We start from the raw sequence: 15463 nt of genomic DNA on the forward strand, positions 1-15463 counted from the left end.
GAGGCTAGCATTAAATACAATGTGCGTCCCAGTAGGACATATCCCAGTCCCTGAAGGACCGTTAACATACTTAGTGATGGACTTTGTGGACATGGGAAAAGCAGGATACGGAAAGCGATACATGCTAGTGATTGTGGATGGGTTCAGCAGATGGGTGGAGGCAATTCCATCCAAGGACAGCACCACTAGTGTGTCAGTCCATCACATCACTGCAGTATGAACACCCAGCCAACCATGTTAAAAATGCTCATCATCAAGTGGTACACTGAGCAAAGGACTGGATTCCCAAAGTGATATTGGCCCATTGACTCTATTGACAGCCTTTATAAACAGTTATAAACATGAGCCCAGGGCCAGGACATTCAGGGTGGGTCATCAATCCTATAGGTGACATAAGCCGTTCCGGTGGCGAGGCATGGTGCGGGCAGAGAAACGGAGGTAACGATCCACTGGCGGCTGAGACACAGGGGTGTTTATTACATATTCCTATTCAATGTTCGTGAACAACATATTCTTTTCAGTTTTCTATTGCATTACCTTCAAATTTAATGCCATTTTTTATGTGGACCTCCAGGTGACATGACCCCCCCTAACCCCCATGGAAATTACGCGTCTGGCTCCATCTCACTCAACGTCTTCTGAAGAGGACCCTGATAGCCACTACTTCCAGAATTGTCCTGCCAGTCATCCTCACACTGTTAGGGGCTATTCTAAAATTGCCCCTGGCAGCTGTCGACTGGTTCTGAGGTGGATATCTTGAGCGAAGGGGACCCGTCAGAAGACACGCTGAGTGGAAGCGTAGACAAGCATTTAAGTACTCCATGTACTCCCGCCGGGTGACTGCAACAATGACAATGATGGCAATGCCACTGATGCAGCCGCCTATAGCCAACTCCCACCAGGGAAAAGTATTGCTTCTGCGTTCTACGTTCTCTGAATCTGAAATACAAAATTTGCTGTGAAGTTTCAGTTGCCTCCTGGCTTTCCTTTCACTCAGATTTATATTTATGTCACATCTGTGCTTTTTTACTTGGAGACTTAAAAATTAGCTGACAAAAGGTACTTTATCTCAGCTGGTTACAAGACTCATGCCACCAGACGGGGTGCTTCCTGTCAACGGACGTTCTGTTCCATTGTGACCGCTCCATCCAAGTCAACGTCTTCTGGAGAGGATCTTAGTAGCCACCATTTCCAGTATTGTACTGCCAGTGATCCTCGCAATGTTCAGGGCTATTATTCTAAAATTGCCCCTGGCAGCTGTCAACTGGTTAAGAAGTGGAAATCTTGAGCGATCTACTGGCAATTTGCATCTGAACTGGTCATCAGGCTCCACCCTTCTGGGCTGTTACCAGGCTGTTGCCAGCCACCACTATCCAATGTTTAATAGAGGACTTCCAGGCATTGCACAGCAACAACATTGAGCATATCTTATTGTTAAGGAAAATTAAAAGGCAAGGTTTCTGGGCAGCGCAGTTGCAAGCCTTGGTGGACGCAAGCCTGTCAGAATGTGAGGCTAGCATTAAATACAATGTGCGTCCCAGTAGGACATATCCCAGTCCCTGAAGGACCGTTAACATACTTAGTGATGGACTTTGTGGACATGGGAAAAGCAGGATACGGAAAGCGATACATGCTAGTGATTGTGGACGGGTTCAGCAGATGGGTGGAGGCAATTCCATTCAAGGACAGCACCACTAGTGTGTCAGTCCATCACATCACTGCAGTATGAACACCCAGCCAACCATGTTAAAAATGCTCATCATCAAGTGGTACACTGAGCAAAGGACTGGATTCCCAAAGTGATATTGGCCCATTGACTCTATTGACAGCCTTTATAAACAGTTATAAACATCAGCCCAGGGCCAGGACATTCAGGGTGGGTCATCAATCCTATAGGTGACATAAGCCGTTCCGGTGGCGAGGCATGGTGCGGGCAGAGAAACGGAGGTAACGATCCACTGGCGGCTGAGACACAGGGGTGTTTATTACATATTCATATTCAATGTTCGTGAACAACATATTCTTTTCAGTTTTCTATTGCATTACCTTCAAATTTAATGCCATTTTTTATGTGGACCTCCAGGTGACATGACCCCCCCTAACCCCCATGGAAATTACGCGTCTGGCTCCATCTCACTCAACGTCTTCTGAAGAGGACCCTGATAGCCACTACTTCCAGAATTGTCCTGCCAGTCATCCTCACACTGTTAGGGGCTATTCTAAAATTGCCCCTGGCAGTTGTCGACTGGTTCTGAGGTGGATATCTTGAGCGAAGGGGACCCGTCAGAAGACACGCTGAGTGGAAGCGTAGACAAGCATTTAAGTACTCCATGTACTCCCGCCGGGTGACTGCAACAATGACAACGATGGCAATGCCAGTGATGCAGCCGCCTATAGCCAACTCCCACCAGGGAAAAGTATTGCTTCTGCGTTCTACGTTCTCTGAATCTGAAATACAAAATTTGCTGTGAAGTTTCAGTTGCCTCCTGGCTTTCCTTTCACTCAGATTTATATTTATGTCACATCTGTGCTTTTTTACTTGGAGACTTAAAAATTAGCTGACAAAAGGTACTTTATCTCAGCTGGTTACAAGACTCATGCCACCAGACGGGGTGCTTCCTGTCAACGGACATTCTGTTCCATTGTGACCGCTCCATCCAAGTCAACGTCTTCTGGAGAGGATCTTAGTAGCCACCATTTCCAGTATTGTACTGCCAGTGATCCTCGCAATGTTCAGGGCTATTATTCTAAAATTGCCCCTGGCAGCTGTCAACTGGTTAAGAAGTGGAAATCTTGAGCGATCTACTGGCAATTTGCATCTGAACTGGTCATCAGGCTCCACCCTTCTGGGCTGTTACCAGGCTGTTGCCAGCCACCACTATCCAATGTTTAATAGAGGACTTCCAGGCATTGCACAGCAACAACATTGAGCATATCTTATTGTTAAGGAAAATTAAAAGGCAAGGTTTCTGGGCAGCGCAGTTGCAAGCCTTGGTGGACGCAAGCCTGTCAGAATGTGAGGCTAGCATTAAATACAATGTGCGTCCCAGTAGGACATATCCCAGTCCCTAAAGGACCGTTAACATACTTAGTGATGGACTTTGTGGACATGGGAAAAGCAGGATACGGAAAGCGATACATGCTAGTGATTGTGGATGGGTTCAGCAGATGGGTGGAGGCAATTCCATCCAAGGACAGCACCACTAGTGTGTCAGTCCATCACATCACTGCAGTATGAACACCCAGCCAACCATGTTAAAAATGCTCATCATCAAGTGGTACACTGAGCAAAGGACTGGATTCCCAAAGTGATATTGGCCCATTGACTCTATTGACAGCCTTTATAAACAGTTATAAACATGAGCCCAGGGCCAGGACATTCAGGGTGGGTCATCAATCCTATAGGTGACATAAGCCGTTCCGGTGGCGAGGCATGGTGCGGGCAGAGAAACGGAGGTAACGATCCACTGGCGGCTGAGACACAGGGGTGTTTATTACATATTCATATTCAATGTTCGTGAACAACATATTCTTTTCAGTTTTCAATTGCATTACCTTCAAATTTAATGCCATTTTTTATGTGGACCTCCAGGTGACATGACCCCCCCTAACCCCCATGGAAATTACGCGTCTGGCTCCATCTCACTCAACGTCTTCTGAAGAGGACCCTGATAGCCACTACTTCCAGAATTGTCCTGCCAGTCATCCTCACACTGTTAGGGGCTATTCTAAAATTGCCCCTGGCAGCTGTCGACTGGTTCTGAGGTGGATATCTTGAGCGAAGGGGACCCGTCAGAAGACACGCTGAGTGGAAGCGTAGACAAGCATTTAAGTACTCCATGTACTCCCGCCGGGTGACTGCAACAATGACAATGATGGCAATGCCACTGATGCAGCCGCCTATAGCCAACTCCCACCAGGGAAAAGTATTGCTTCTGCGTTCTACGTTCTCTGAATCTGAAATACAAAATTTGCTGTGAAGTTTCAGTTGCCTCCTGGCTTTCCTTTCACTCAGATTTATATTTATGTCACATCTGTGCTTTTTTACTTGGAGACTTAAAAATTAGCTGACAAAAGGTACTTTATCTCAGCTGGTTACAAGACTCATGCCACCAGACGGGGTGCTTCCTGTCAACGGACATTCTGTTCCATTGTGACCGCTCCATCCAAGTCAACGTCTTCTGGAGAGGATCTTAGTAGCCACCATTTCCAGTATTGTACTGCCAGTGATCCTCGCAATGTTCAGGGCTATTATTCTAAAATTGCCCCTGGCAGCTGTCAACTGGTTAAGAAGTGGAAATCTTGAGCGATCTACTGGCAATTTGCATCTGAACTGGTCATCAGGCTCCACCCTTCTGGGCTGTTACCAGGCTGTTGCCAGCCACCACTATCCAATGTTTAATAGAGGACTTCCAGGCATTGCACAGCAACAACATTGAGCATATCTTATTGTTAAGGAAAATTAAAAGGCAAGGTTTCTGGGCAGCGCAGTTGCAAGCCTTGGTGGACGCAAGCCTGTCAGAATGTGAGGCTAGCATTAAATACAATGTGCGTCCCAGTAGGACATATCCCAGTCCCTGAAGGACCGTTAACATACTTAGTGATGGACTTTGTGGACATGGGAAAAGCAGGATACGGAAAGCGATACATGCTAGTGATTGTGGATGGGTTCAGCAGATGGGTGGAGGCAATTCCATCCAAGGACAGCACCACTAGTGTGTCAGTCCATCACATCACTGCAGTATGAACACCCAGCCAACCATGTTAAAAATGCTCATCATCAAGTGGTACACTGAGCAAAGGACTGGATTCCCAAAGTGATATTGGCCCATTGACTCTATTGACAGCCTTTATAAACAGTTATAAACATGAGCCCAGGGCCAGGACATTCAGGGTGGGTCATCAATCCTATAGGTGACATAAGCCGTTCCGGTGGCGAGGCATGGTGCGGGCAGAGAAACGGAGGTAACGATCCACTGGCGGCTGAGACACAGGGGTGTTTATTACATATTCCTATTCAATGTTCGTGAACAACATATTCTTTTCAGTTTTCTATTGCATTACCTTCAAATTTAATGCCATTTTTTATGTGGACCTCCAGGTGACATGACCCCCCCTAACCCCCATGGAAATTACGCGTCTGGCTCCATCTCACTCAACGTCTTCTGAAGAGGACCCTGATAGCCACTACTTCCAGAATTGTCCTGCCAGTCATCCTCACACTGTTAGGGGCTATTCTAAAATTGCCCCTGGCAGCTGTCGACTGGTTCTGAGGTGGATATCTTGAGCGAAGGGGACCCGTCAGAAGACACGCTGAGTGGAAGCGTAGACAAGCATTTAAGTACTCCATGTACTCCCGCCGGGTGACTGCAACAATGACAATGATGGCAATGCCACTGATGCAGCCGCCTATAGCCAACTCCCACCAGGGAAAAGTATTGCTTCTGCGTTCTACGTTCTCTGAATCTGAAATACAAAATTTGCTGTGAAGTTTCAGTTGCCTCCTGGCTTTCCTTTCACTCAGATTTATATTTATGTCACATCTGTGCTTTTTTACTTGGAGACTTAAAAATTAGCTGACAAAAGGTACTTTATCTCAGCTGGTTACAAGACTCATGCCACCAGACGGGGTGCTTCCTGTCAACGGACGTTCTGTTCCATTGTGACCGCTCCATCCAAGTCAACGTCTTCTGGAGAGGATCTTAGTAGCCACCATTTCCAGTATTGTACTGCCAGTGATCCTCGCAATGTTCAGGGCTATTATTCTAAAATTGCCCCTGGCAGCTGTCAACTGGTTAAGAAGTGGAAATCTTGAGCGATCTACTGGCAATTTGCATCTGAACTGGTCATCAGGCTCCACCCTTCTGGGCTGTTACCAGGCTGTTGCCAGCCACCACTATCCAATGTTTAATAGAGGACTTCCAGGCATTGCACAGCAACAACATTGAGCATATCTTATTGTTAAGGAAAATTAAAAGGCAAGGTTTCTGGGCAGCGCAGTTGCAAGCCTTGGTGGACGCAAGCCTGTCAGAATGTGAGGCTAGCATTAAATACAATGTGCGTCCCAGTAGGACATATCCCAGTCCCTGAAGGACCGTTAACATACTTAGTGATGGACTTTGTGGACATGGGAAAAGCAGGATACGGAAAGCGATACATGCTAGTGATTGTGGACGGGTTCAGCAGATGGGTGGAGGCAATTCCATTCAAGGACAGCACCACTAGTGTGTCAGTCCATCACATCACTGCAGTATGAACACCCAGCCAACCATGTTAAAAATGCTCATCATCAAGTGGTACACTGAGCAAAGGACTGGATTCCCAAAGTGATATTGGCCCATTGACTCTATTGACAGCCTTTATAAACAGTTATAAACATCAGCCCAGGGCCAGGACATTCAGGGTGGGTCATCAATCCTATAGGTGACATAAGCCGTTCCGGTGGCGAGGCATGGTGCGGGCAGAGAAACGGAGGTAACGATCCACTGGCGGCTGAGACACAGGGGTGTTTATTACATATTCATATTCAATGTTCGTGAACAACATATTCTTTTCAGTTTTCTATTGCATTACCTTCAAATTTAATGCCATTTTTTATGTGGACCTCCAGGTGACATGACCCCCCCTAACCCCCATGGAAATTACGCGTCTGGCTCCATCTCACTCAACGTCTTCTGAAGAGGACCCTGATAGCCACTACTTCCAGAATTGTCCTGCCAGTCATCCTCACACTGTTAGGGGCTATTCTAAAATTGCCCCTGGCAGTTGTCGACTGGTTCTGAGGTGGATATCTTGAGCGAAGGGGACCCGTCAGAAGACACGCTGAGTGGAAGCGTAGACAAGCATTTAAGTACTCCATGTACTCCCGCCGGGTGACTGCAACAATGACAACGATGGCAATGCCAGTGATGCAGCCGCCTATAGCCAACTCCCACCAGGGAAAAGTATTGCTTCTGCGTTCTACGTTCTCTGAATTTGAAATACAAAATTTGCTGTGAAGTTTCAGTTGCCTCCTGGCTTTCCTTTCACTCAGATTTATATTTATGTCACATCTGTGCTTTTTTACTTGGAGACTTAAAAATTAGCTGACAAAAGGTACTTTATCTCAGCTGGTTACAAGACTCATGCCACCAGACGGGGTGCTTCCTGTCAACGGACGTTCTGTTCCATTGTGACCGCTCCATCCAAGTCAACGTCTTCTGGAGAGGATCTTAGTAGCCACCATTTCCAGTATTGTACTGCCAGTGATCCTCGCAATGTTCAGGGCTATTATTCTAAAATTGTCCCTGGCAGCTGTCAACTGGTTAAGAAGTGGAAATCTTGAGCGATCTACTGGCAATTTGCATCTGAACTGGTCATCAGGCTCCACCCTTCTGGGCTGTTACCAGGCTGTTGCCAGCCACCACTATCCAATGTTTAATAGAGGACTTCCAGGCATTGCACAGCAACAACATTGAGCATATCTTATTGTTAAGGAAAATTAAAAGGCAAGGTTTCTGGGCAGCGCAGTTGCAAGCCTTGGTGGACGCAAGCCTGTCAGAATGTGAGGTGAGCATTAAATACAATGTGCGTCCCAGTAGGACATATCCCAGTCCCTGAAGGACCGTTCACATACTTAGTGATGGACTTTGTGGACATGGGAAAAGCAGGATACGGAAAGCGATACATGCTAGTGATTGTGGACGGGTTCAGCAGATGGGTGGAGGCAATTCCATCCAAGGACAAGGGGGTGATGACAGTGGTGAAATTCCTGTTCTGAGAGGTGATACTGAGGTTTGGGATACCAACTGAAATAAGTTCTGATAATGGACCTGCCTTTGTGGGGAGAGTCACTAAGCTATTAATGCATACAGGATGGAAAAGCATTGTGGGCAGTTTAGGCCAAGGGAAGGGGGATAGCGAGATATCGTAGGGCAGAAATTGAATTTTTTCAAAAGTCTTATACTCATGAGTATTTTAAGAATAATGGGACAGAGGAGGTAGCCATCTTCTGGGGAAACTGTGGAACTGTTTGGGATGTGAAAGGCAACCAAGTGCAGAATGGAGAAGTATCGAGTATTCCGCTGGATGCACTAGAGAACCAGAGTGTGCCTCTGGCAGATACGTGGTGGCTGTGTGGTCAGGCAGGAGGATTGAGGCCTACTCTCCCCAATGATTGGGGAGCCCTCTGCACTAGGGTGATGCTAGCTAGCCAGGTGGATATATACTCTGAAAAACAGCCCTCTAGGTCCCACAGGTCTGTTGCGAAATACGAAGACGATCCCAATGTATACCTAGATGCTATAGGCCAGCCAAGAGGCATTCCAGACAAATATAAGGCAAGAAATGAGATAGCTGTAGGGTTCGAATCAATATTCATTTGGCCTACTGTTAATAAAAATGTGGAGTGGATAAATTATCTGTACTGTAATCAGCAGAGGTTTACCAACTATACCCGGGAAGCAGTGGCATCTCTGGGGGAACAGCTTCAGGCCACCAGTCTGATGGCATGGCAGAACAGGATAGCCCTGGATTGGCTTCTGGCGGAAAAAGGGGGAGTGTGCATGCTGTTTGGGGATCAGTGCTGCACGTTTATGCCGGATAGGTGGTTTACCGAGGCTATGAGGAAGCTGCAGGGTATACAGGATGAGATGGCAACATGAAGGGATGTTTGACTGGTGGTATACTATGTGGGGTAGTTGGAAACAAGCCCTTATGAAAACACTCTGTGTGGGTGCTGTGCTCATTCTTGCTCTGTTACTAATCCTTTGTGGTGTAGTTCCTCTAGTTCACTCCCTAGTGGAGAGAGCACTGTCTCGGCTGGCAACAATAGCTGCAATGTCTAAAGTGGTGGCAAGACCGTTTGGAGCGGCAACCTCCTGGACCAACACGGAAATGGATGGCGACATAGACGGCTTAGACATGCTCCTGCCCACAGCTGAAATTCAGCCGTACCAGTCGTGATTGCTCGACGCTGGAAATGCTGAAGCATGCTTGCCTCCCATGACATCTGAGACTTTCCTGCTCACAACAGAGTGTCTATTATAGTGGTCTACAGTGCTATCAGTTAACCTTTCAGTTATCCTTGTATTAGACATATATGTTTATGTATTGAGATTGTGTAGGTGATGTAGTTCTGGTGGATTTGTTTGCTCTGATTACTCCCACTGCTTATTTGATTGGTGATCATATTAAAAATCCACTGGAGGATGAGATTTGGCAGTTTTGCCTCCAGCGATGAGAGATAGTTGATATGGTGACAGCCCCAAAAACACATGCTAATCAGGTAGCATGTCTGAGAGTTTTCATTGAACAGTATATTGAGTCAAGAGCCTCACTGTTTCCAGATACAGCACTGAAACCGAAGCATCATTTCTTACTGCACTATCCAGAGCTCATACTGCATTTTGGTCCACTCATTTGGTTGTGGATTTTGCGTTTCGCAAGCAAGCACACATTTTTCAAGCAGTGTACAAAGAAGCTGCATAACTTCAAAAACCTGAATAATACTTTGGCTGAGAGGCATCAGCTTCTGCAAGCGTATCTTCAGGCCGGCAGTCTCTTCACACCAAATCTTCAAATGCAGCAAGCTGGTGAGTTTGATATCTACTTGTACAGCCTTGGAACCCGGAAGCTGTTAGATTGGCAGGCATCTAACCGGCTGTTACTTACAAGGGCACCAAATACCAGAAACCGATGGTTGTAATTATGACATAGGATATACTTTTGGAAAGCGAAACAGAACTAACGGTGCCCATGCAATCAATTTTTATTCCGATACCTTTAGTTTGATGCTTATGCTCACATTGTGGGACAGGGAACCTCCAGGGGCACATACTGTAAACCACAGACATGCGCAAGGTTAAAGTTTTCCTGTGTCTTTTACTTTTGTAACATTTTCAAAAGCAATGGCTGCAAGTTTTTGTTTTTTTTTTACTTTTCCATATCTTAGTTAATATTTACAAGTGACTTATTTTCTATGCGCTGTTTTATTTTGGTAATGTGCAAAACAAGACTACCAATGATTCACTGGATTGCAGGGATGCTAAATTACGATACATACCTGCATATGTTAGTGTATCGTTTACTTGTATTTCCGCTGATGATTAACCTTAGCACTTATCGACCAGCTTGTTGTAACTTTGCTATACCAGATTAGAGATCTCCTGAGTCTTTTCTGTTTTGTTTATTGCAATTTCACTCATAGATTTTCACCTGTCACATACAGAGAAAACACGTAGGAGGAATAGTACACTACTGTATAAACATTTATAAATATACTAATGTTATGAATGGTGCAAACATGACATTAAAATAATATCTAAAGATGGTTTACACAAACCCACTACTCGTTCAGTATGCCTGAAACAACGGTAAGGGGCGGCTCCTCGCTTATGGACCAATTCGCTTAGCGACCTTTTTGTAGGAACGGAAATTGGTGAGGAGTGACTGTATTGTTCATAGCTTTGTCCCCCTGTTATCTGGTTCTCTTGTTTTTGCCAAGTTCTCTCTCTGTTCTAGCGTATTGTCTTTTGGACGGATGCTTCTGTTTTCCCCCCCACTAAATTTTAGGTTTTGATTTCTGCCTTTGGTTATAAACGCTGCACCTTGGGCAGAGATCAACAACTGTAATTAGACTTCTTTTACCAGTTTTACATGATTAAATGGAAAAGGAAATGTAACAGGATTAAAGAGGTCCTAAATTGTCTTACATTTTTAATAGCCTAAGACAATTCTGCCCCCCCACGTGCCTGTAGGCTTATTCTGGTTAACAGAAGATTTTTGTACTTAGCTTTCTCCAAGTCTTACCACTGTCTGCCTGACCATTTGCTGTGAAGTAATGAGCCAAAATACTCAAAGATTAAACTACAGTACTTCAAGATTTTGTCACATGCATAGTTATACTGGCACAAAATATCTGCCCTCCAGCTTCATTTCATGTAAAGACCCACACATGCAGCAGTTCAACCCAGGACCAGGACATTCAGGGTGGGTCAATCCTATAGGTGACATAAGCCGTTCCGGTGGCGAGGCATGGTGCGGGCAGAGAAAAGGAGGTAACGATCCACTGGCGGCTGAGACACAGGGGTGTTTATTAGGGAAACTAAAATATCGTGCATTCCATTTGCCTCGGATTCCGATTTTCGGAATCCGAGATTACGTCACATCCGGTAAAAACTCGGAAAAACCGAGTTGGATACGTTCCATTTGCCAAAGAAGTAGCAATACCATCGACCCATATGAAAAAGCAAGATTTTTTGCTTAGCCGGACAACTTGTCGGATTTAAGGTACCTCAGTTTAAATGGCCTTTATTTTCGTTCACTTACAATTAGCCCGAACTACCTTAAATCCGACAAATAATCCGACTAATCATGAAATCCAATTCTAGACCGGTTAATTGGTAGCCATTGTTAGCCATATCACTTGATAACACATTACGCGCGGTGCTTCACGTATAAAACTCCGTAGCAACACGTCCACAGATAAGTTGGACGGTATAGTGTGTGCGACCGATTTAATGAGCCAGAAATGAGAAGTAGTGCTTAAACAGGATAAAACTACAACTTTCCCTTCTGTTGATAAAGGGCGCAGCCATCTTCGATTCTGAACTCGGGATCCTCTGCGTTATCCGAGATCATTCTCGGATCTCCGAGAAACGGGAGCGCGCATGTCGTCACTTCCGGCTTTGAAACTCGGAATCCAACTCGGAATCCGAGTTCCCAGGGCAAATGGAACGCACCAATACACTGGGTAAACTTACAAAGGAAAGGACCATGAGTGGTTAAAAAGCAAAATGGGGAAAACAAAGACTGACCACATAAAATAACAAAGAAACAAGGTCCAACAAGGCAACACAGAGAACAGGAAGAGGCAAGGGAACATAGCAAACTCAGTAACACAGTAACTTCTAACCCATTGTAAAATTCTAAAACACAGCTGTCGACTGGTTCTGAGGTGGAAATCTTCAGTGATGGGGACCCATCAGAAGACACGCTGAGTGGAAGCGTAAACACGCATTTAAGTACTCCCGCCGGGTGACTGCAACAATGACAACGATGGCAATGCCACTGATGCAGCCGCCTATAGCCAACTCCCACCAGGGAAAAGTATTGCTCCTACGTTCTACGAATCTGAAATACAAAATTTGCTGTGAAGTTTCAGTTGCCTCCTGGCTTTCCTTTCACTCAGATTTATATTTATGTCACATCTGTGCTTTTTTTACTTGGAGACTTAAAAATTACTTTAAGGTCTTGTTGACACATATTAGAAATACGAATTAGTATTCTGATTAATGTTTCGTACAGTATAGACAAAACATATGTTTTTGTTAAGCAACTTCGTTGCTAGCAATTTGACTCCTATACCTTCCAACTTGGCCCTTCTTTGAAGTCTCTGGACAAAGTGCATCGTTACCAGTATCTGGCAGTTCTAGGTCCTGTGAATCAGAAATACAAAATTTGATTTAGTGTCAGTTGTCTCCTGCACTGTAAAAAAACAATATATATACTGTACCATTTACAGTAAATTACTGACAAAAAGGTTTTGTTTTCCTTCCTTACTTTTCAAATGGGGCGCTCGTCTCTGCTCCGCTCCTGCGTTCATGGCTGCATCGCGTCATAACCAGACATTTTGCATAAAAAGCAGTTTGCTGGCAGGTAGCAGGAGACTAGTTAGACATACAGTACTTTCGTCCTGTGTTAGCTTTATGTACTGCCGACCCGTGTCTTAAATCAGCCATAAAATACCCTCAAAACAATTATTAATCATCCGATAAATTTGTTTCTTACCTCTTGGTTCCCTTGTTAGGCTTCCTTATCCATGAAAAGATTGGTTTTAATATTTTTGGTGTGGCTTTCTGGACCTTTCTTTTGAAAGCATACCTATCCTTTTCAATAAAAAATAATGATAAAATAAGCCTCAAGTATATTAAATAAACTGAATTAGTCTTATCTTGCCTTTCATGTCTGGGCATGCCTTGCCTAGTGAAAGTTTTTATTTATTTATTTTCTTTAAATAGAGGTTCCTGGTGCAATGCACAAATTTATGTGGTGCTTTTATGCATTTTAAACTTAAAAACACGTACCAGAGCTGTTGTAATCTTGATCAGAGCATTTATTATTTAGTGATTTTTTTGTTTGTTTGTTTTGTTTAAATAGAGGTTCGTGAGAAATGGCGCTTTCATGCATTTAAACGGCATTTTTAACTGCCGACCATAGGAAGGTTAACCCGCGCAAATTCAAAACGTGAAGCGGAGCACAATTTTACTGTAAAATGTATATATAATTACAGTTAAAACGTATCCCCGTTTGGAATTACACTCAATGTCAATTTGCAATCAGTCATTGTGAAATATACTTTAAAATACCGTAAGGTTTATTTATTTATTTATTTACCCATGATGCATTGCAAACTACAGTTACGAATTGTAAAATGATAAAACAGTAATTTACGAATTAGTTATCTGGTTAATGTTTCATGCATTTTAAATTAAATGTACGTTTATGTCCAGTAACTTCGTTGCTAACAAGTTGACTCCTATACCTTAAAACTCGGCCATTCTCCGAAGTCTCCGAATTGTGACCGCTCCATCCCAGTCAGCGTCTTCTGGAGAGGATCTTCTTAGCCACCATTTCCTGTATTGAACTGCCAGTGATCCTTGCAATGCTCAGTGCTATAATTCTAAAATTGCCCCTGGCAGCTGTCAACTGGTTAAGTGGAAATCTTAAGCGATCAATGGCTACTGGCAGTTTGCCTCTGAACTGCTCATCAGGCTCCACCCTTCTACAGCTCTTCACCAAGAGGTTCCGGTAGGGACCCGTCAGAGCAAGCGCTGAGGGGAAGCCTAGCGACGCAATGAAGCGCTGCATGTACCCCAGCCGGATGACTGCAATTGTTACGTGCCGTAAGTGTTTGCAGGAGGTCCTGGCAGATTCTTCGGACTTCCCGCCCTCGTCGCCATTCGCCGGCTGCGTCTTCAGCTCCGCCCACAGTCTTGTCGTCGCCAGCATAGATATAAACACTAGATGTCGCGTTGAAAACAGCCGTCTATGGGAGCGTATGCGTCAACAGAGCCGCCATCTTGAGACGGGGTAGAGCTCCTTTTAAATGAATGAACGTCTATCAGGGCCGAGGTGGCTTAGAGAATCAAAGAAGTATAAATTCGCAAATTTGAGAAGCGATTTTTATTTTCTTGGTTCCTTATAAATGTCAGACATGTATTTACGACCGAGCCGCGAGTAAAATGATAGCGAAGCGATTTTTGTTAACATAGCCTAATTTTATGTTCAAAATGTAATGCGCATATATGTATTTTTTCCATTCGAAATAAAAAATTACACTCCTACTACATGCAGAACAATGCAAATACAAACACCACAAAAAAAGGCCAGCAACGTTAATTAAAAAACCCTGGCAATCTCCATGATAAGCCCCGTACGTAGCGTTACCACTCATACATTTACATTTATGCATTTAGCAGACGCTTTTATCCAAAGCAACGGGCATTTGTATAGATTTGTAGAGAACTATAGACAACGAACTATACACAATACATTTTCCAGACAAGGAAGATACTTTTTTTTTTTTTTACACTTAATATGAAAGATGAACATCCATTTACATGCTTATTTGGAAAAAGAACTATAGACAGGGCAGGTCCGTATACACACAGGCAACTTGTATAGATATGTCAAGAACTATAGAGAATGAACTGCAATATATACAAGTGTCAGTACAGAAGCTGTGTCTTTCCTGTGGGGTGGGGGTCGCTGTAACCCACCAACAGCCTGCTTCTATAACTTTGGAAAAAGATCTACAGACAATGAACTAATACTGTATATACAGGTGTCAGTCCAGAAGCTGTGTCTTTCCTGTAGGGTGGGAGTGGGAAGACAGATGGAGGCGGTGTCTAGTATGTAGTATCCATGTAACAATACTACTTTACACAGTTTCTTACGCAACCTGCTGCTCTGTAGTTGGTAGAGGTGCACCGATCCGATATTCGGATCGGTATCGGCGCCGATCCAGATCTATTTGACGGATCGGGTATCGGCCATGCGTGACCGATCCACGTGCTATACTAACTTATTTAGTTTTTTCCAATCTCTAAAAAGACAGCTCCTATTTCGTGTTAAATCTATTTGTACAATCAATCGCACGACAGCTCTTTCCCATTTTACATGTGTTCTTTGTGGCATTCAAATCAAACGCTAACGCTGCCCATCAGTCTTTTTTGCTACTCAGTGGGTGTGAGTACAGTGACTTCCGCCTGCTGAGACGTCCTGCTGAGTTTCCTGCCTAAAGATAATTTTTATTAGATCAGATACTGGTACTCACTGCTGACACGCCACCACCCTGGCCTCCTCAGCATCCTGCAACATAGGAGTCGATTATCACTACAGCACCATTAGTGTTTCAGTCCATCACATCACTGCAGTATTAACACCCAGCCAACCATATTAAAAATGCTCACCACCATGTGGT

The 15463-nt window shown here is 44.4% G+C and overlaps 1 long non-coding RNA gene across 2 annotated transcripts; it reads right to left on the bottom strand.

Moving 5' to 3' along the window:
* Positions 1–11052: 11052 nt before the first annotated feature.
* LOC140588224 (uncharacterized) lies at positions 11053–14125 on the bottom strand. 2 transcript variants are annotated; one of them, XR_011989566.1, is made up of 3 exons: positions 12541–14078; positions 12346–12416; positions 11053–12111 (listed from the first exon to the last, which is right to left on the bottom strand). It is a non-coding gene; the product is annotated as an uncharacterized lncRNA (long non-coding RNA). The 2 variants fall into 2 exon arrangements; XR_011989565.1 differs by having other exon boundaries at positions 12346–14125.
* Between the last annotated feature and the right edge of the window lie 1338 nt (positions 14126–15463).

This window comes from Paramormyrops kingsleyae, chromosome 1 (genome assembly GCF_048594095.1).
Source record: "Paramormyrops kingsleyae isolate MSU_618 chromosome 1, PKINGS_0.4, whole genome shotgun sequence".
Taxonomy (NCBI): Eukaryota; Metazoa; Chordata; class Actinopteri; order Osteoglossiformes; family Mormyridae; genus Paramormyrops; species Paramormyrops kingsleyae.